General features: G+C 41.5%; 1 protein-coding gene across 4 annotated transcripts in view; it reads right to left on the reverse strand.

Moving 5' to 3' along the window:
• Fat3 (FAT atypical cadherin 3) overlaps window positions 1-15,788 on the reverse strand; it is a 580,764-nt gene that overhangs the window by 401,719 nt on the left and 163,257 nt on the right.

Genomic DNA, 15,788 nt, shown 5'->3' on the forward strand with positions numbered 1-15,788 from the left:
CGCTCAGAAGAAGAGGGTTTCACTGACCTGGCTTTTAACAGCTCAAAGCAACAGGAGCAAAAACCACCGAGTTGCGAATCTTGCATGGTGTCTGATAAATCCGATGTGTGCCACAAATTTTAAGGTTATGGGCTATTCTGGAGATCCATTCATTGCTTAGCCAGCTCTTATCATTCACCTTGGGAGTATGTTTGTGGTATTCACTTGGAGAGTCAGGGGAATAGGCAGTCATGTAGCACTTCTGTTGTTAGTAATTACAATTTAAGGATCTAGTGGTACTTGGCTCTTAGAAGAGGTTACAGTTAGATTTCTTTCCACCTAAGGAAATAGTCTGCCAGTTACCTACTTTCATGTCACTGCAAATGGTTCAGTACACATACTCTACATTGGCTATGACTATGTGATATGATGGCAGTGTCCAGGTTTCTCTCTGTAAATGAATCCCTTTGCCAAACACAGTACAGACTCGCTCACTACTGACAGGAGTAGAACAGGAATGGGTGAAGTTTTCCCAGCTTGAGAGCTTGTCTTGCAGATTAGCGGATTAGTGCAGCAGTGTGGGAAGCAGGAAGTGTAGAAGAGTGTTTCATGACCAGACTGTATGCTACTTCTGGGCAACAGTGTTTGCATGATCTGAGCCAGCCAGGAGGAGGGTAGGTGATTAGAAGCTTGAGATTCTGAGTTATACTGAAGGCTTAATTTGGCACCAGAAACCTTAACAAGTAATCTCACACCTTGAGCCACAATCTTCCCTTAAACTATGCTTTACCTCAGCTTCACACACATAGACAAATTCTGCTTGGGGTTCTGGTTTAAGAAGTGAACAGAGCCGTATGACGAGGTTTGTTTAATGGCATAGTGTACTGGAATGCCGAAGACCTGCAGCAGATGTAAATTCCAAGTCTTGTTAGAATTTTTTAAGATTTTGAAATCAAAATGCATATGAATCAAGTTTTAATACACTGTCTGGGTAGATGAGGCTGTCCATTGCACTATTTCTTTCTTTGGGTTCTCAGGCATGGTTCCGACAGTGTACGAACTCTGTAACATTAACATTGAATAAACAGTCAACCTATGAAAAAAAAACCTTGCTCTTTAGCCCAGGCTAGCTGAACTTACCATGATCCTTTTATCTCAGCTGCAATCAGAGGCAGAAGCAACTACATGTAGATAGAAAATTCCTTACGTGCCACTGTCCTAATGCTCTTAAGATAAACAGTGTGTCCTACATAGACACTAAGAAGCATTCCTGTCCAAATATTTCATAAAACATTTTATAAAGTATTAAAATAGCCTCAGTTAAATAAGTACATACAATTTGCATCTAGTTTTAAAGCTATGTAATTAGCAAAATGAATATTTTTCATTATTATTTCTAAAGCTAGCAAGGCTCTCATAATAACAACCAACAAACACATTGCTAATAACTGCGGGGGAAGGTGGATAGTTCCGCCACCAAGAAAGAACACGCAGACTGCACAGGGCTTCCACACCAAAAGCCTTATCTAAATAGCATGAGATTGAGATTCTAATACTTGGTAATGGGCCTTAGTAGTTTGTTTTAGGTATGATTGGCATTATTTTCCAGTGGATTTGGTGTTAAGCAAATTCCTTGGTAATGCACATCATTCAATCAGTTGAGGGTTTTATGAGAAAGGGCTCAGTATTTCCAGAAGGAATTCTCGAGAATGGACCTATGTCATCATAGGTAAAAAGGAAGGCCAAGGCTGAGTCTCAGCTAAGTCTCACCCACTACTTGGTGTATCTACTTAACAGCAGAGGTGGGCTTCTTGAAGATGACTTTACCTGTCCCCAAAATCATGGGAGCTAGTACCTCAAAGTATACATCAAAATTTTCCTGTGGCTCTCCCCATCTCTTAGTTTCTCCATCTCTTTCCCCCTTCTTCTCTTTCCCTCTATTTCTCATTTACATATCCATAATGTCCCCTGCTCTTAGAGAACCCTGACTTCAATATACAAAGGGATGCATTTCTTGGTAGGCTTTATTCTACTCCACTGTCATGTAGTTAAAGTCAAGAGTCCCTCCACACACACTGACCCCTAAACACAGAATGTGTTCTTCTTTGGATACATTCTGCTAAAGTTCTATACTCAAGTTCTATGACAGAATTCTACACTATTTCACGGTCACACGTCTCTCTCTCTCTCTCTCTCTCTCTCTCTCTCAGATATATATATATGTCTCTCTCTCATATATGTCAAAGGGCTTAGAGATGTTCCTGTCAATATGTTAAGGTGCTAGCTGCTGTTTCTCTTTGCTAAACCAAGTAGGATTAGTATAGATACACTGAGTAAGGTTGTGTTGCAGAATCCGCTGCCTTTGCGATGTGACGAGGCTCCGACTGCTTTCTTCACACAGAGAGGTGGAGCAAGACTGGCGTGATTGTGAGCAGCATTATGCTGCCTGGGATTTCAGTCTCTTGAGCCCATTCCATTTCCCTTGCAGATCCATTATACTTGGTTAGACACCAGTCATGCAATGAACATACTAAGAGTGGGTAGCCACAGTCCAGCCACGCTTTCCTTACGATGAGTTCTTGAAAGTCTTCTTATACACACAGTAGAGTCTGCATCCACATTCTCACCCAGGCTCTGAGTTTCAGGTTCCTAGCTTCTGCTTGCTCCCACCTTCCCCACTCCTGTATCTCTCCTGCAGCCCGGCGGCCAATCAACAAAATGCAAAATATATTTTAAATAAAATGTTAAAAGATGATACTTTTGAAAGCTTCCTCTCCAATTATATTTAGAGCAAATTTAAGATCTCTAAAAGCTGCTAATGTGAACTTCATAAACCCATGTAAGCAGACAGGAGCTCAGTTGTCACAGACCCACACATGCACACACACACATACATGTATCCCCACACGCACATTCCAAAAAATCAGAAGGAAGTCAGAAAAAGAATAAAAAGACATGCCTGGAGACAGATACTGAGAAGGAAACAAAACTGAAAACTAACAATTTAAAATCAGACAGACATCCTTCTAATTACTTTTCTAACAATAAGGGCAAAAGTATATCTAAAACAACAAAAGAGCATAGGTTCTCAGAAGCCAGACAGTAATAAGCAGCAACCAGCAGGATTAATACAGTTAAATGCAAAAAAAAAATGGTATTCCCAGGACTAAGCAAGCTGTGATGTTATGAATTTCATTTGAATTTGACTGAAACAAAAACTGAAGAGTTAATCTTTGGGATGTGTTTCCACAAAGCCATCCCATTCAAACCTCAAAAGACTATTCTGTTTATTCTCTTGAAGACACCTACTTATCATGTTGTGCAACATCAACAGGCAGGATTATTATCCTCAGACAGGAAAACACAAGCTAATGGAAAATGAGGAAGTTAATAAATGGAGTCAAATTGAGTACTTTATGAGCACTGCAGAAAATACACTCACAGACATAAAATGCCATCCTTACGACTGAGTATAATAAACCCATTACTAGTCTTAAAGGCTATAGCGATAGGAATCATTTAAATCAATTGAGTTACTGTTTCTTAGCAATTTGATAAAAAGAAAAAAATAGTGTAATTGGGAGTGAAGTGCCCCTTTGGGAGCTGAAGACGAGCCAGCTGGGTTTCTAAGTGGACTTTAATCTGTTTGTGTGTCTCCCCCTCCTTGCTGTGAAGAAAGGGAAGGGCAGCAAAGAGTTATTGAGTAAAGATGCCAAAGTCCTGGAACTTGTAGAATTTCAGTTACTGCCAGAGCTTTGGTTGAATAGACACCTTTTTCTAACCCCCTATTCCATCATGAAATGGAGAGTTGATGGATGGTGTGGGCACCACAGATTATGTGAGAACACACTGGGCAGTAAGTCGGGAGCTGACAAGGATCATTGAGGTTTCTAGGAGGTCAGAGTTCCCAGAACTGTGTCTAGGTAAAGCTGTGCACATGGTCTTCAGTCCTTCTTTCCCATCTCCTCTTTGTCCTCCATGGGTGCTCAAGAGAAGTTCAGCCACTTTAGGGAAAGTAGAAGTCAAGAGTGGAGTTATCAATAAAATATTTTCTTGGTGTGATTTATAACCACCAAATAAAAGGAGCCAATAACTATTAACTATCATTAATAGCGTAAGGCATGCATTGAGCAGCCTTACTGAAAGGTCCAGACAGGGGAAAATCAGACTCCATAATATATCACTGTTATTTGCAAGTATTAAACTGTACCCTTGCACAGCAGTACCTGAGTTCCATCAAAACTATTTGCAAAATTACCCATAAAAGTGCACCAAAGAGTGCACCAAAAATCTAAGTGATCTCTCTGTGCTTTTTCTAATGCAAGCATCCTTAAGGAAATGATCTTCCACAGTAGCAAATTTCCTATTCTCAGAGACTCTGAAATTCTAGCTTCAAAACATGGACAATAATACTTAAGAATCTATGATGCTGAAGTATCACTTTACATGTCTTAGTAATTAAAAGTTAAGTCCAATGGACTCATTGTTATAGATTCTCACTCACATCCTTTAAGATCCTCAGGGGTCCTGGACTTCAGTGATAGGAATTCGGCTGGTGATAAACAAATTCATTACAATGCCAACAATAAATATTGGTCCTGGAGGAGGCATAGGTAACAAATAAAAAAATCCTTCTGCTATCTTGCTAATAGAATAAGCTCTGTACCAGCATACCTTATGATTAACAAAAACAAAAGTAATCCAATGCCAAATAGAACACTCAGAAATGTCCTATCCCTCCTCTGTCCTTGACAGTTTACCTTCAGGAGACACAAGCTTTTTAAGTCTCCATCCAGTTCTCTGCCTGAGTCCCCTTGTTAACAAAATGGATGAACACAGGAACTTGTAGGTAGCTCTGGATACTAGCTAGATGCCTGTCATTTGCAACCCAAGAAAACATTTCTGGAAAGCCATGTCTACTCAGATATGTGAAATTTCTTAAGCTAAAGTTGAATATGCTCTTCAGAAAGAACAGAAGCATTAGAGTGTGCACTAGGGACACAGAAACATTGTACTACAACAGCAGTGTTGGCCCCATGAAGACCATTTTAAAATCAGAATGGTTACATGAGGAAAAGAAAATACAGATTCTCCAAGGGGGTCTTCAAAGTGAGTACTAGCAAGGTAAGGTGGAGTATTTGCTTGAAATATTGAGGTGGGTGAGGGGAACTGGTGGATTACAAGATATGACTCTTGTAAAAATCAGCCATGGAAAGAGCAAAGAAGGTGCTAAAATCTGTTTTTCTTTGTCTAACTTTTTCAAGGATACATTGTTAGGCTAGAGGTCCAGATATTATGAAAATGCTTCTAGTATAGGAATAATGATTTTCTATAAGCTACAAAAGGTATATCTTTGCTTTGCAAAGACTGAAAGTGTTGTAAGAACAGGGGTTTATGCCTAAACAAGATTCTCCACAAAAACATAATCTCTCTCTCTCTCTCTCTCTCTCTCTCTCTCTCTCTCTCTCTCTCTGTCTCTCTCACACACACACACACATACACACACATACACGCATACACACAACCCATAACATCATACACACACACACACACACACACACACACACACACAGACACACACAAACATGAGAATGAGAGAGGAAGAAGGAGGAGGAGGAGGGGAGGAGGAGGGGAGGAGGAGGGAGAAGAAGAGGAAGAAGAGGAAGCAGAAGAGGAAGAAGAGGAAGAAGAGGAAGAAGAAGAAGAAGAAGAAGAAGAAGAAGAAGAAGAAGAAGAAGAAGAAGAAGAAGAAGAAGAAGAAGAAGAAGAAGAAGAAGGAGAACTTTAATGCCAAAAGAGTCTAAGCCAATTCCTTTAGTGAAGTATATTGTGTGACTGTCAATTCAGACAGGAATGTGCTCTTGGCACCTGAATGTCCTCAGAGCACTACAGATGGGTCCTGTGTATTCAAGCATCGTGTGACAGATCTGTGTAAATAATGTCTTCACCAAGGATCTCAGTGCCTTGTGATGCCTTCAAGGACATGGTCACAATAGAACAATGACAACAAGGCAGAGTCTTACAGATAGATGTCTGCCTAGTGTTTTTATGATGGAATTTGCTTCCTTTATTGGGAGAAAAGGGAAGTTTTTAACTTTCAGTGAGACTGCTGCTCCTATTACTGTAGTTATTACTAAATAATTATTTTTAAAGTAACTTCCTTCCAGCCTCTTAAAAGATACCATCTAATGTACAAGGCTACCACAACATAAAGGATGTTTGTTAAGGAGATAATGGATAGGAGATTGGGTAAATGCACAGAATGCCTTGGGTCATCCAATGAGAGTAGATTTTCCCAGAAGAATGTGTTATTTCTCCTTTACAGTTAGAAAAAATGCATTAAAGGTTGATTTCAAAGGTGATAGGAATCCTTCCTACAGCACATAATATGTTCCACATAATATAGAGCTTATACTCTCTTGTTTTGGTATCCCGAGAATCCAGCATAGCATCTAAGAGACAGTAAAAAAAATAACCCATTTTGAGAATACACACAATTCAACCTGTAATCCCCTAAATGTATTTTTTAATTTAATGATAGACACAATCCTGTTCCCAGTAATCATAAAGCCATTTGAAGCAGCATTTATTTATTTATTTATTTATTTATTTATTTATTTATTTATTTTGAGGCAGGGTCTTTTTCACAGTCCTGGCTGTCCTGGAATTTACTGTATAAACAAGGCTGGCTTGGAACTTGAGAACTGCCTGTTTCTACCTTCAGAGTTATAGGACAAATCACATGTGCCCCTACACTCAGCTTCCTAAGCTTTTCTAGCAACTAGTATAGTTAGAGCTTTTAAAATGGAAACTAAACAAAAGAAAATCCACTATCATTTCTTAACAAAATCACTATGAATTCTTAAGTACTGTCAAGCCAGTGGGTTGCATGACTGTGTTAATGACATAAGATCCACATTCCCAAATGAGATCCTATAGAATAAGACAACTACTTAATGCTGTCCTTAGCTACCACCTTCATGCTCGACTTCATCCTACCTGACTATGTTTTAAGTCAAGTATCCAAAAAAGTTGACGGAAGCCTCAGAACACAACCCACTTCTTCACCCACATCTGTCCTGGGACACATCTGTTCTTTCCAAAGTTCCAATGAAATCTTTCATTGCAGACCATAGGCGTGCTTGCCTGTGTCTGTACTGGTCCCATCAACTTCCCTGTGCACTTTCCTATCAGAGACCCACTGATCAATGAATTGTGTCAGGTTACCTCTTACTTCAATAAGACAGAATTCATCAGGCAATGTTTCAGAGATGACTGTTAAACTGTGAACTGCTTCCCAGGGATGATGATGACTTCTGGTTTGAGTAGGAGTTTTTGTCTGTTTTGCTTTGTTTATATGAAAACAAGACCACCACAAAGTTTAGAAAGAGGCTTCCAGTGTCTTCTCATATGTACTCAAAAGAACAAAATTTCCTTTTTTCCCAATTAGAGAAAAATATGCATAGCACACTGGCTCAACTATTGTGTAAGTTAATTATGACTAATGGTATTATTGAAAGCTTGCTTTTAAAATGGGGTTTTGAAGAATTATGCCTAAATGGGTGAAAATGGTTGACCTTGAAATGCAAGGGATATGACTCAAAACAACACAAACTTTTTTATGTTGAAAGATGAAATCTTTCTTAGACAAATAGTTGCAGCTACAAGACAGGGGGGCGGGGGTACATGCATATCACATAGCATATGCACAGTACATGGCTGTCAGAAGACAAATATCAATGTTATTACTTATGATGTCCATCGTTATTATTTTTAACTGGGTCTCTTACCTGGAACTTACCTCCTAGGCTAGACTGACTGACCAGTGAACACGGGCTCCCTTGTGCTAGGATTACCAAGCACCTCAATGCTCAGCTTTACATGGTTTCTTGAGATAGAACTGAAGTCTTCAAAATTGTATGGCAAGAACTTTATGAGCTGGTTCATTCTTCCAACCCTGCAAGTGTTCTTAAGAGCCTATTTGTACCTTCTAAAGCTAGCACACCTGGGAAAAACTTCAAAATTAGTCTTGGATTTCAGATTCTGTAGCCTATGTATACGCAGAATGAGAATTGGTCTTCTTAGACAATCAACTAACTAGACCACCAAGAGCTACCAGAGATTAATTCACCTACCAAAGAGTGTACATGGAAGGATCCATGGCTCCAGATACGTATGTAGCAAAGGATGGCCTTATCTGACATCAGTGGGAGGGGAGGTCCTTGGTTCTGTGGAGGTTTGATGCCCCAGAGTAGAGGGATGCTAAAATAGAGGGGCAGGAGTGGGTGAGTGGGTGGAGGAGCACCCTTATAGAGGCAAAGTGGAGGGGAAAGAGGTGGGATGTGATGGGGGCATGTGGAAGGGTAACCAGCAAGGGGATATTGTTTAGAGAGAATTGGTCTTCATTTCAGTGATTAAAATGTTCTTTTAAAAATAAACACCATTCTCCTCTTAGCCTGGAACCTGCAGCAGCCTGGAGAGCTGGCCCTGTCCCTCATCAGGTACAGCACTCTGGAGAGCAGGTTGTGTACCTCACCGGGGCAGCACAGCAGTGCTCTGTTTGTCTAGGAGGTGCAGGTGAGTCCTGCTTTCCAGGGTGAGAAAGGGAGAGCTGGTCCTGCGTTTTCACAGGCTGCAGAGCTTGCGAGAATGAGTCTTCTGTCTTGACTGGGCAGCACAGTGGAGCGGACTCTAGCGGCATAGTGAACCAGCCCTAAGGCTATGGGAGGAGGAGAGCTGACCCTACCACCTAAGACACATAAAATAGCTGATCCAAACTTGGAGTATCACCATGACCCAGGTAACCAAAAAGAATACTGGTGAAGTTCCAATATTGATGGTGTCACAGAAGCCAGGGACTCTGAACCTGACCGCTGACTCATTACAGTGAACAGTTATTTGCAAGTGAAGATGTATGAACAGAGGGATACACAGTGTGACACAGTACAGCTTCCACAATGAGACATTTTTTCCATACTTTGTTCTCTCTCTCTCATTCTCTCTCTCTCTCTTTCTTTCTCTCTCTCTCTCTCTCTCTCTCTCTCTCTCTCTCTCTCTCTGTGTGTGTGTGTGTGTCTCATGCACTATTTTTTGGGTGCGGTGCAAGAGCAAAGGACAAAGATGAGGGAAAGAGAGATGAGCTGAACTGGATGTGAAACACACAAAGAATTAATAAAAAAGTTTTAAAAATGTCTTAGTTTTCTATTTCTGTGATAAACACCCTGACCCAAAGCAGGGTGGATAGAAGAGGGTTTATTTTGTCTCACTGCTTGTAGCCTATCCAAGGAAGTCAGGGCAGGAAACCGAGGCAGGAACATGGAGGCATGAACTGATTCGGAGAGCATGGAGGAATGCTGCTTATTGATTTGCTCTCCATTGTTTGCTCAATCTGCTTCTGTACAGCACCCAGGACCGCCCGTAAAGTGTAACAAGGTCCACAGTGATTTGGGCTTTCCCTCATCAATCATCAATAATGAAAATACACCACAGGCTTGGCTATTTTCCCAGGTGAGGATCCTTCTCAGATGATTCTTGCTTGTGTCAAATTTCTAGATGGGCATCTCACCTGGAACTAGCCAGCATAACCATCTTGTGCCTTCTCAGACCATAGCCATTGGCATTTGAAGCATGGAGGGAGGGTCAGCCTTGGCCAGAGTGATGCTTCTTCTGAAACTGGCCAGCCTGAAGCAAATCAAATGCTATCCTGTTACTTCAAAGAAAGGGAAGTGGCTAGCCTCTGCTCTCAGTCCAAAGATTCTGATCTCAGGCCCTCCTCTGATCCAGGCATGCCCAGAAAATACAAATCAGAAAGTGGCACCCCAGGCTTGTAACACATGGGTGACTGATCGATCTGCAGAATACAGGCACACTCGGTGCTGCAAACAATTAGATCAGACGAGAGCACATTTTAAATCGTAGAGTGGTGGTATAATTTTAGGCTTGTAACATTAAGATAATGCATTAAACAGGTACTGAAGCTATTCATGCTGGAATTGGCAGGGAATTTTCCCTCTCCCACCTCAACACATCAGGGAAAGACAGTTGTATATTTTGCAATTTAAAATGTTCTGTAGCAGACATGTCACTACGAAAATAATAAAAATCCTTGCCAAATTTGTCTTAGTAAGTGTATTCTTTAGATTTTTATAAAAGCCCATCTAAATAGGGCAGTGTATTTGCCTCCCTGCGGTGAAAATTACCAGTTTATTATACACAGCCTTGTGGAATATTTTCTAAGAAAGTAAGTCACCCCCATTCAAGGACAGCGTTTCTTCTAGGTCAAAAGGTAGTAGAGGAAAGGAATGGGGAAGCCACGCCTTGAAACCCAGCATGAGAAACAACAAGCTGCTTTTAAGATAAAATCTTGTGCAATTAATTATGTTTTGTTTTGCAATGCAAAGCAACCAGCACCGCTGAGTTTGGAAAAGGAGAACCATCCCTGAAGTCCACCATTAATGCTAGGCTGGGCCATCAGGTGCTTTTCCCCCCCCTTTCTCCTGATTCTAATTCTATTCAGTGGTGTTTTGCAGCTTGTGAATTTTGTTGGAAAGGAAAAACTCAGAGTAAAACCCAAGATTATACAGATGCACCCATGACAAAGACAGGAAACGGTACTATAGTATACCAACTGAGAAACGTTACCTGGCCTGAGCATCACTAAGCACACGGTAAAGGTACATGCTCAGACGTCTTCAAAAATATGTTTTGCCTGAATTTATTACTGAGGACCATTTGAATGACTGGGGCTTCATGAGGCTAGACAAGGGTATAGGATCTCCTGGAACTGGAGTGACTGAGTCACCATGTGGATGCTGGGAGTTGAGCCTGGATCCACTGGAAGTAACAAACAAACAACAATACTCTTGATGGCTAAGTCATCTCTCCAGCCCCAGAAGAATGATACAAGGTAAGTTTATCCATTTGAATAGATGTACCATACTAGTGGTGGAGGCTACAGCTAGGGGAGTGGCTATGCGTATATGACAGTCAAGGATATGGGGAAAGCTCTGACTTCTTCTCAGTTTTCTCATAATTTAAAACTCCTCAGTTACATAATGAATATATATTGTATATATATATGAATGCATGTGTATCCTACTATAATGGTTGGACTTTTGTTATAAAGTCGTAGGGAAGATAATATCGATTTTTTTAAATTTTGTAAATCCTTGTTACAACTAAATATGTTACATGAAATAGTCATGCCTGTGGAGATCCTGATAGAATTTCCAGATACTGTTTTGGGATCTAGGACCATGTGGGGGCATAAACTGTCCATCCACAATGCTTGCAGAGGCAAAGAGCTCAACCCAGCTTTGATTTGAGCTTTGTAACTTTGGAGACATACAAATAATTTTGGGAAAGCCCAGGGAGGGGTGATGAAAGCAACAAAAGGGTTTGAAGGTAAGAAAAAGGCTGACAAATGATTATTAATTACCCTCGCAAGAAACACTGTGGGGAACTCAGGAGCCTCCTTGAAATGCAGCAGAGGTTGCTGTATAAAATATGATCACCGTGATTCACAATTCCACAGAGAAGCAAAACAGAGGAAGCAGGCTTAGGAGGAAGCATGGCGAATTTAGATGAAATAGAAAATAAATCTTTCATTCTAAGAGTCAGAGGCACTAAAGCATGCCGCAGCTTAAGGCCTTTGAGCACTCTTTGCCCCTAGGGTCTGCTCAGGCTGGGCCAGCTGTGCCTGCTTGGCTGAACCACCACCTTCTCCATGAATCCCGTGTCCTCTTCTTCACTGAGCAGACATGTTCCTCAGTGTATAGCAAACACAGGAATCATTCCTATAATAAATTTTACAGTGCCATGGTCATGACAAAACTTATAAATGATGACTTTAACATTTTCTCTAAAGGAGTACAGTCAATTCAGTTGGCTGATACGGTCATGATTATGACTTGTATCATTTCTAGTGTTTACCTATCCATCTAGAGAGAGAGAGAGAGAGAGAGAGAGAGAGAGAGAGAGAGAGAGAGAGAAGAAAAAGGGAGAGAGAAGGAGAGGGAGAGAGAAGGCAAGGGAGAGGGAGAAAGGGAGAGGGAGAGGGAGAAAGGGAGAGGGAGAAAGGGAGAGGGAGATGAAAATTTCCTTCCCATGAGAGAAGAGCCATATTTCCTGTTTTTGTTTATGTTGACTAGTTCTGGCAATGAGGCTAGGAAGGTCAATGAACCAGGGGTAACTTAAAGCATGCTCTTCACAGCTGGAGTGTGGGCAGAAACAAATCTGGAAAGCTATTCAGTAAGTTCATTCCCCTTTCCCAGGAGCTCCTAAACTAGCTCACTGGCTAAGAATGACAGGTGAGGAATTAAGAAACAAATAACCCAGAGCTCACAGTGGCTGACACAAGATCCCTTGGTGAAAAACATCTGTGGGAACAAGCCCCAGGCCTGGCATTCATTCAATGTGACTTGCAGAAAGTCTTGGTGAGGTCAAATGGCTAGCACTGGGCATCAGCCTCAGCGGTCAGTTGCTGAAGAAATGGAATTAACCCTGAACCTTCTCCTAGGGTAATGCCAGAGTAATTATTTACACATTCACATACATGTATAAACATTGATACACACCATTCAATTATAAGTTCTGGAGAGATAGCTCAGCTGGTAAAGTGCTTGCATGAGAACCAGAGTGTAGATCTAGCATCCCTGTTAAAAGTTAAGCTGGTTGGCACAGGTGTGTAAACGGAGCACTAAGCATACTTGGAGTTGTGAGGAGGAAAAGAATCGGTGGTAATGGAGTTTCTTGACTGAATCAGTGACTTTCATTTACATCGAAGAACACTTTCTCGAAAATTTAGGTGGGCAGTGATGAAGTATGGCACTCGGTTTCAAACTTTTGGCCTTCATATGTACAACCACAGGGGTCTGTGCACCCATATGCAGTGTGCCTATACATAGGGTGGGTACCAATACACAAGTATACATACATTTTAAAAATGATAGCACTCTTTTAAATGGCCATACAATGGAATTATCTCACAGTGGGGAAGTAAACTACAAGAAGGATTCTGGTGTGTCCAGTGTCACTACTGGTATTCATTTGGATGGGGCAGAGTCAGAATCCTGAAAAGACCTTTCATTGAGAGAAACAGAACAAGAAAATGTCTTTATTGCTTATATTGCTAGCTGGGTTATTACACACATCATGTTTTCTTTCCTTTCTGGGAATCAATGTGTGTTCCTCAGTTGCCTTGGTTATGTCTTCTTACACATGGGCCGATGAACCTGAGCACCGGTAGTAAAGATCTGGTCTATTTTGATGTTCTCTAGTTAGGAAAATGGGAGCCTCCCCTCCCCCGCCCCCACACACCTAGTACAGAATGCTGAGCCTGGCCAGGCACAAAAGACAGCAAACACTCCTAGTGTGCTTTGTCTGCAGAGCTGCAGAGCTGCAGAGAGAAGCTCCTCTGGGCTATAAGCACCACCCTGCAATCACGAAGGCTCACAACTGCAAATATGGTCATTATCTCCTGGAACTGATCTAATCCTGTGCCCAGTTCCCTAAAATAAAGGTTTCTTTTGAGTATCAAATACAATGGCTGGGACCTAAAAAAAGAAAAAAGAAATGTGACAATAATTTGACAGCACTTTAAAGAAGAGTGGTTCTTTCCCTCCCTCCTGTCACCGTGAATCACACCAAATGATAACGGCTCTGTGAGCTGAATGAATGGAGGATGCATTTGCTGAGCTGAGGAAATTCCACAGACAAACTGCAGTCGAAGAGTTAGCTCATTAGTGGGCCTCAGACATGGGCGAGCATAGCGTGTTTCACAAACCTACAAGGATGTTGGAATGCAGCTGTGCATACACATGATGACGTGTTCTTTTCCTATGTACAGGAGGAGGGGAAATGTGCTTATCTCTTTAAAACGCCTAGAGGTTCATGTGGTGCTGATGTGTTTTTATGTATTTATAGATATGTATATGAAAGCTTCATTAATTCAGCTTAACAAAGTAAGTAAAGATACTATGGTGACATTTATGAACATCTGTGCTAAAATCACAAATAACGAGTATCTATTACACTTGGCCAGAGAAACTTCATTTTGAATATCCCGATGAGAAAGTAAAAGAAGCTGGAGAATCTTTCCCCGTGGACTGACTTTCCACATGGGAGACGTAACCAGCACTTCTGCACATGATGTTTAATTCATTAGCAGTTGACAGGATCACTGGAGAAAAAAATACTTAAAGATGGGGATAGTGTTCAAAATGGATATCTGCGGAGAAATATTCACTTTGTTTTCTCATCAAAGGCTTCTACCTAGTACCATAATTCCAGAGAGTAGAATTAAGGTCACCTGTTCGTCTAAAGACATCATTACAGTGTTATCCTTGGAATCACCTCAGGAATTAACCTTCATGGTAACCATCAGTATCTCTCTCCACTGCCGCTTGGTCTACATTCTCACTAATCTGTGACTTTCAAGAGTTTATGTTCTTTCCTCCTGAAAATTAATCCAGTCTCTGAGAGGGACTTGTGCCAGCAGGCTATCTCTAAAAGCCTCTAAGGAGACCCATGCACCCATGGCTACCATGTCAGAAGTCTCCACACTTGTCTGCCTCTCCAAAGCCAGAGATTTGGTATGTTAGCCTCATTCTTTGTAATCTCCCTAGGCTGGTGGCGATGCCCCAGTAGATGAGGAAGGAAGTTCTTTTCTCGACTGGATTGAATCAAGAGATGCCTAGGACATTATTGTGACATTATTGTGTGTGTTTGTGTGTGTGCACACACACATGCATGTGTCGGTGTGTGTGCATGTGTGAGTGTGTAGGTGTGTATTCAAAAGGGTTAATGCTAGGTAGAAAATCCACCTTGAATGAGAGGCTCCATCACATGGTGTCCCACACCTGGTCCTAGACTGAATGCAAAGAGGGACAGGGGACAGCGTGCTGAGCCACTCCAGCTCTTCTTTTGTTCTTCCTGTTGTGAGCGAGCAGCCTCCTGCAGCTTACTGAGGAGCTTCTAGCTGCTGTAACTCCTCTGCTAGGAGCATGGTAAGTGGTGCATTAGAGTTAGGAGAACCAGGGCTTTGAGAGCCTCAACATCAGACAAGTAACTAACATGTGACTATGCGCTGAGCTTCATCACCTTTAGAACTCATGGGTGAAAAGTCTGGGCTCCAAAATAAAGGCATTTGTAGTGCTGGCCTTTGAAACCAGAGCTTAGGTGAGTCCACAGGGGATAAGTTCTCATATGCTAAAGCTAGTGGCCACAGAAGGAGAGACATCCAATGAAAATCTCGCTTACTTTCTGTCTCTCATCTTGAAAAATCAGAAACAAATCCCTGTGTGACTTAAGCAAGGGTCAGTGGACTAGCATTAGTGGAGATTGAACACTGGAAGTTGGATCCCCGACCTTGGCACGTTCAGTTGTATTGTGCGCAGTACGTTTTTACTGTGCATGCATCTGACGCATCTGTTACGGCTTCCCAACAGAAAACATGACAGTTCAGTGGGGCACTCTCACCTGCTACTCTGCTTTGCGGGGAGGGAAATTTTATCCCTCATCAGTTTCTGCAGCAAAGCTTCCCTCTGATCCTCATGGTTTTACATTGTCTCTATTAGTGGCATTCACGTGAATGAGATTTGTTACTCTGAAGGAGGATCGTTATAATTTAACAGGAATTAATGTCCTCTTGTTATAAAGGGCCCTACACACGTCTGCCCAACAGTCAGCAGCAACTGGAATTAATTCATGTCAGATGGCCAGCAAAGAAAATCCATTTGTGACCCTGGAGTTACGGAATGTAGCATCATCGCACATGCGCTTCTTTGGATAATTTTTTCTCTCATCATTAA

This window comes from Rattus norvegicus, chromosome 8 (genome assembly GCF_021556685.1).
Source record: "Rattus norvegicus strain SHRSP/BbbUtx chromosome 8, alternate assembly SHRSP_T2T, whole genome shotgun sequence".
NCBI lineage: Eukaryota > Metazoa > Chordata > Mammalia > Rodentia > Muridae > Rattus > Rattus norvegicus.